The sequence below is a fragment of the Tupaia chinensis genome, unplaced genomic scaffold (assembly GCF_000334495.1).
Source record: "Tupaia chinensis unplaced genomic scaffold, TupChi_1.0 Scaffold144806_1, whole genome shotgun sequence".
In the NCBI taxonomy this organism is placed as follows: Eukaryota; Metazoa; Chordata; class Mammalia; order Scandentia; family Tupaiidae; genus Tupaia; species Tupaia belangeri.
In genome coordinates this window covers 1,539,324-1,546,298 of record NW_006204667.1, presented here as the reverse complement: position 1 = coordinate 1,546,298, position 6,975 = coordinate 1,539,324, and the positions used below count along the sequence as shown (strand labels likewise).

The 6,975-nt window shown below is 50.5% G+C and overlaps 1 protein-coding gene across 1 annotated transcript in view; it reads left to right on the top strand.

Moving 5' to 3' along the window:
• The window catches only part of SNX24 (sorting nexin 24), a gene marked incomplete at its 5' end in the record, with an annotated part of 94,401 nt that overhangs the window by 56,660 nt on the left and 30,766 nt on the right, over positions 1 to 6,975 (top strand).

Here is a 6,975-nt window from a genome sequence, read left to right as displayed (position 1 = left end):
GCCAAGGCCAGGCGTCACTGCCAGTGGAGGGTGAGGCAGGGCACGGTGGAGCAGAGCTGGGCCCTACCTGGACGGCAGCCCCACGGGGAGAGAGCGTCGAAGATCTGACCCAGTGAGATCTGTAGGCAAAGTGGAGAGGACAAAGCCTTTCTTGGCTGGTGTGCTTGTATTCGGGGCCCAGGGAGTCACAGTTGGGTTCCATGGCAAGCACAGGCTTGTTGTTTTTTTGGTTTTGTTTTATTTTATTTTTTTTTTTTTTAGTTTTTGCTATATGATGTGTGTGCTTATCAGAGAGAGGTAAAGTGAGAAGTCACCTCTTGGGGAGGTTGGGGGGATGGCCACACCACAGTCCCTTCTCCTTCAGTCTCCTCTCAGGATTTTAGGAACATGTACTCACACCCGGTGTGATTTTTCAAGCCACTGGGTCCAGGACTTGAACCTCACAGCCAGCCATGTAGGATCCAGTGCCTTAACCTCCATACCAGCTGCGGGCTCCCAAACACAAGTTATGAAAGAAAAATTAATAGTGATGTAAGGAAAACCATGTAAGAAAATGTTCCCTTTTTAAAAGTCAGCTATTAAATTGTTCAGCACCTGTAATACCTTACTTTTGCTCATTTAATAAAACTAATAATAACGTGTATTACGCATCAGGTACTGTTTATTACTTTAAAATTAATTTCTTTATAAATCAGATTTTTTTAAAGAGATTTTTGCCTTAGGGCACACGTGCTGGGGTGGTGGGGGGAGAGAAAGTGAGAAATGACCCTCCCTCCCAGGGGAATGGCCCCATCCCAATCCCTTCTCCTCCATTCTCCTCCCAAGATCTTAGGCATGCACGCACACGCACCCAGCAGGATTTCCAAGCCTGTGGTGGGCCATGCCGGAGTGCAGTGTCATCACCACTATGCATCCACCGGCCCCACGAGTTGTGTGTATTTACTAAGAGTGTTCGAGGCCCCGTAGCACGCCCACGGGTAGAGTCTTCCATCATTCGGACTGCGACCTCAGCAGCAAGCCTGTGAGTGACCCCACTTACCACCAGGGCAATCCAACCAACCACTAGCTGAACCATCTAGTCCTACGTAATTTCAAATAGTTTAAATAGTAAACGTTCAGAAGTGCCTCCGTTCTTGTCGACTCAGACTGCCTACCTCACGTGCCTAGCTCTAAAACAATGGCGGGGAGCAGTAGGGGTGGGCCTCCACTTGGCCATGGGCTGCTCCAGCGTCACACCCAGCTAACCCTTGGGGAAAGGCACAGAGGAGAATGTGTTGGCAAGAAGAAGGAGCGTGCCTGCCGCTCCGAGGAACTCCAGGTTCCTCCTGGGCCTGCCCAGGCAGGGGCAGGCAGGCCGGAGGGGAGGGTGGGTGAGTCACCCACTGCCGGGTACTGGGCCTGACAGTGGGCGGAGTCGTCAGCTGTTGTCCCTCCATTGTACCTGGCAGGACCCTGCCTCACCTCCGCAGGGGTGGACCCAGGGACCCGTCCCAGGCAGGAAGGAGAGACAAATCCGAAAGTATTATCTTAAGACACCAGAGGCATATGTGCCAGCTTTTTTTTTTTTTCCTTTTCTTACCCCCCGCCTTTTTTTTTAAATGAGTGTTGGGGCCAGCACATGGGATGGTGGTTAAGGCACTGGACTCCCACATGGTGAACCATGGTCCAAGTCCCAGACCCAGGAGCTTGAAACTCACGTCGGGCGTGTGCGTGTCCGTGCCCTAAATCCCAAGAGGAGAATGGAGAAGAAGGGATTGTGCCGTGGCTGTCCCCATCTCTCTCCAGCGAGCATACACGCCCTACGGCAAACACCTAAATAAATCAGTAAGTAAATGAAAGGATAAGTGTTTCCCCCTTAAACTTAGCTGCAGTCCTCAAGATAGAACAATTCTGCTCGAAGCCATCTAGTCTTTTCCACTTGCCGGAATATTAGTGAAAATCTTTCCCATCTCCCTTTAACTGCTCCTAATAGAGAGCTGTTCAAAGATCATAAAACGTGATTAAAAAGACCTATTAAAGAAGAATTGCATTCCCCGCCACCAGCCAAGGCTAAATTACTCCCTGTGGCTCTGGATGATCCTCAGTGCAATACGTTTAATGAAACACCGTTTCCATAGGGAGATGGTCTATGATTTGGGAAGATGTTTTTCCAGATAATCAGCTTGCATTTCCCTTTGCATAGACGCCTGTCACCCACACGCAGGGTTTCCTTCCCGTCCCATCGGACGTGTCCGTAGCACTTGGGGCGCTCGAGGCACACACGTGCCTCATGTATGGTCCTGTTCTTGCCTTTGACAGACCATGTATTGCACATGGGAGTCTAACTGCTTTTCTGCTTTTCCTATGATATTTCTTTTAATGATATGGACTTTTTATTTTATTTTATTTTATTGGAGAGGTTTTTGCTATAGGGCACGTGCGCTCGCCAGAAAGACAGAGAGACACAAAGAGACAGAAAGCGAGAAATCACCCCCCAGGGGGGATGGCCACACCACAATCCCTTCTCCTCCATTCTCCTCTTGGGATCTTGGGCACACACGCACACGCGTCCGGCATGAGTTTAAGCCACCGGGTCAGGGACGCAAACCATGGTCGGCTACATAGGAGTCCAGCGACATAGCCATAAGCTAACTGCTGGTCCCTGGACTTTTTAAAAGTAGTAAACTAACAGGCCAGCAGGTGGCATAGCGGTTAAGGCACCAGACTCCCATGTGGGTAGCTACGGTTCAAGTCCTGGGCCTCTCAGCTTGAGAATCACACTGGGCATGTGTATGTAAGTGCCCAAGATCCTGGGAGGAAAACAGAGGAGACAGGATTGTGGCATGGCCATTTCCCGGGGGTGGGGGGTAGGGGTTCCCCATTTTTCTTCTCTCTGGCTCTCTAGCGAGCACACACACATTATGACAAAAACCTTTAAAAAATAAAAAAGAGTAAGTAAATGAAAAATGGGAATATTAGGATTGTTTGGGTTTTTGTTCTTTTCTTATCTCGTTTAAAACAGTATTTTACCCAGTACTGGGCCCTGTGACTAAAAACAGGACTTACCCTGCAGAGACAAGGGGTCTGGATCCCTGAGGTTTGTGTTCTGCCCCAGGGAACAACCCAAATGAACAGATGTAACAAAAGCTGCTGTTTGTCTTTCTAGAACATCACACGGTGCGGGGTGGGCCATTGCGGCTTTCAGCTCACTGGTTCAAGATTTCCAGTGAGGGGATCTCTGGTTCCCTGGTTATCCCGGAGGACAGCCAAGTTCAGAGCCCATGCCCGTGTTTCAGGCACCAGGAGGAAGGAAAGGGTGAACGGCAAGAAGAGGCTCCTTGGGGCCCGGCCCTTCCCTCTGAGGACGTTGTTTGTTTTACTTTTTGGTTTTGGCCAGACGGCATGGGCTGGCTTCCCAGAGACAGAGGAAGGGAAGCACCCCACATGGGAAGTGGCCTCGCCACAGTCTTTTTCCCTCCGTTTCTCCATCCCATCAGGATTCAGGCCAGCACACACAGGTGCCTGGGGCGGTCAGGGGTCAGATCGCCCCCGTGGACCCTGATCACTGCGCTCCCAGTGCCCCAGTGCTGGGCTAGGGCGCAGGCCTCTGGAAGCCTTCCATTGGCCAGATCCCTGTCACGTACCCAGGGTTCCTGGGAGGTGTCGGGGCAGGGGAGATGGGTTTGTCATTTTCATGGTTTTTCCTTGTTTGCTCTTTTTGGCTTGGCAACTTGCCACGCACCCCAGCAAAATCAGTGTTCCATTGATGGGAGGAAGGGCCGTGGGTGTGAGGCGACGCCTGCCCAGCCTCTGGGGAGGAGAGCGGGCAGAGGCTGGGGTCCCTTCAAGGGAGCACTCTCCACGCAGCCGTTCTCTCCCCTCTTCCTTGGGACCCTGAGAGCCTGTCCACGTCCCAGGAAAGCCGTGTGGATTGCTGGGTCACGACCCTGGGAAAATGTCTCATTGAGCTCCATGTAAGGGAGGGTCAGCTGCAGTGTGGGATTTGGGGGCGAGGCTGCCTGGGCGTGCACTGAGGTTGTGGACTCGGGGAGCAGGCGCCAGCTTGCACCATGCCACAGGCCTGCACAGCTGTATACGCAGACCTAGCGCCCCCCTCCTTGCCGTCATGGTCTGTCCCCTCCATGTGGTCCCTCCTGCTCGTCCCTGTGCAGAGCTACCGCCAGCCCACCTTGGCGTTCCAGATGCACACGTCCACTGGCTGCATGTTTTTTGTTGCTGCCAAGAGACCAAGGGCCTCCTCTCACCTTTTCTTACAATATCCTGTGTACGTTTGTTTCTAACTGCAGGCCCCTGGGCCATTTCCACAGGGCCACATTACGTTCTTCGTGTTGTTTCTCTGAGGACTTGCTGCGCACCTTGGAGTAAGTCCCTTGTCACACCCTCGGCGTGTCCTGCTAGGGACCACACACTGGGAGCCTTGCTCATCAAGGCTTCTGAAAGGCGTCGAAAACTTGAAGTACACAGCTGCTGCCTTTAAACAGATAGCTCGATGGAATGCTTGTAACTGAGCAGACACAGAATATTAGAGGTCATAGTTTGTTTGGTTTTTTTAAGAGAGATATTTTTTTGCCACAGGGCACGTGCACTTGCTGGAGAGACAGAAAGAAAATGAGAAAACACCTTCTGGGGAGATGGCCATGCCATAGTCTCTTCTCCATTCTCCTCTTGGGATTTTGCACATACACGCACACATGCCCAGCATGAGTTTCAAACAACCAGGTCCGGGACTTGAACCAGGGTCGACCATGTGGGAGTCTAGTGACGTAAGCCTTACGCCATCTGCTGGTCCTGAGATTGCCATTTTGAAAAAGAGAGTGCCAAGTCCAGCACGCTCTGTCTTAACTCCAGTGCGGTAAGAGTGCTTCCCTAGGGAGGCCCGACCCAACCCAAGTACACGGCCAGTGCCCGCTGAGCCGGAGCCCGGGCTGTGTACAGTGTGGAGAGAATGCTAAACAAACCAGAGGAGGGAGCTGGGTCACTGGGGGCTGTCTAAGAGACTTGAGAGAGCACGCTGTCTGCGAGCCCTTCCAACGTTCTGGAGACTTCCGCTCATCAGCACCCACAGGCTCTGCTCGTGTGGATCTCTCATTACCGTCCAAGGCCACCTCTTACCAGCCTACCTCTGATTACTGCTCTTCCTCCAGGGAATAAGGCGGCAGTCCATGAGCGTATGCTACCACTTGTAGTTAAAGTAGCTCCTTACTACGTTACTTGGATGTGGTTTGAGATTCTTTGGGCGTGCTTTGGAATACACGGTTCTACGCACATGTATCAGTGCCCTGATCTTCATTTCGCCTTCCGGGTAGGTAGCTAGGTTATAATTGCTTTTAGGACTTGCTTGTTTGGACTTTTGATAGTGAGTCATCAAGAAAACACCTAGATTCAGAGGTCATCAAAGGTGTAATTGTGGCACATGTCTGTGTTCAGCACACATCGAGGTAATTGAAATGAATCAAGTCCGTATGGTTTGTAATGTTAACGTTATTTGACCGCGTCGTAGCTGAAAATCGTGGAGCTGGGCAGAAGTTCGGGATATTATCGGGCGGGATGTGTTGTTGATGTCCTCCATTTTTATTTTTTCTTCTTTTTAGAGTCTATTTATTTCTTCCACAAAAGAGAGAGAGACAGACAGAGGCCGGCACCCCGATAGAGCCACTGTGACACAGTCCGCCCTCGGGGTCCGCCGGCCTGCATCATGGCCGTCTGCGCACACCCGGCGCGGTGAGGGCGGCCGCAGGACACCAACTTGAGACCCTTCCCGCGGAGGTTCAGGTGTGGCTCAACTGAGCTACTACCTGGTCCCTCGTTTTCAGCTTCTTTAAATGTACAAGAGAGATTAACGATATCTGTCACTTCCTCCTCTGTGAGTCTTTGCATACTTGTAAGAATTAGTTTATATGTTAAGATAAATTTAAAATCCAAGGAAATTTGGGGCCGGCAGATGGAATGGTGATTGAGGCGCTGGATTCCCACATGGACAACCACAGTTTGAGTCCCTGACCTAGTGGCTTGAAAATCACACTGGGAATGTGTGCATGTGTGCCCAAAGTCCCAGGAGAATAGAGAAGGGATTGTGGCGAGGCCATGCCCCCTGGGGAGTGAGTCTCACTTTTCCTCTCACTGTCTTTCTTGAGAGCACATGAACTCTACAGAAAAAGAAAAAAAAAAAACCTTAAAAAAAAAAAACAAAGGAAAATCAGGAATATATTTTAAAAGAGCCAGTGGAATTTGTCTGTGGAATAGATAAGCGTATAAATACAGTAGAAAAAATATGGCAAAAATAAACAAGTTCAATAAAATTCACGAAGAAAAGAACCTAGCTACATAGATAGCAATGTTGTGTGTGCGTAGATAACAATAAATATTTCAAAAATGAACAAATGCTCAGTGAATTGATACATCGTTTGAGCAGTGTATTTTTTAGGATGATTTAATTGTATTTACTGTTACTATTTTTTAGTTCGCTATAGGGCACATGCATTCACCAGAGGGAAAGTAGGATGAGCTTGCACAAGAGCGAGCTGCCAGGGCTGGGGCTCGAACCACAGTCAGCCATGTGGGTATACCACCTGCGCACCCCTAAACAGTTTTGAAACTAGCGCGCCCTGTTCCAGGCCCTGCTGTCCCTGCCCTTCTGAAACCGCACGGGCGGCGTAGCCTCTCGGTACCCCGCGTGCTCCTGTGGGTTTGGGTCAGGGTGCCGTCTTGCAGTGCTGCGATGACTAGAGGCGACGAAGAACCTGGCACTGAGCAGACGGCATCATCCTTGTGATCGCTGCTGTAAACCACAGGAAAATCTCCGTATTCGGTGGATTTACTTTATTGAAAAAGCCAGTATTCAGCATCACAGCTCATAAGATGATTCTGTTATTTCACACACACACACACACACATGCATACATGCACACGCACAAAGGAACATGTAACCCAGCCTGAGGATACGGGAACACCCCTAAGGGAGCTAACACTTGAGCC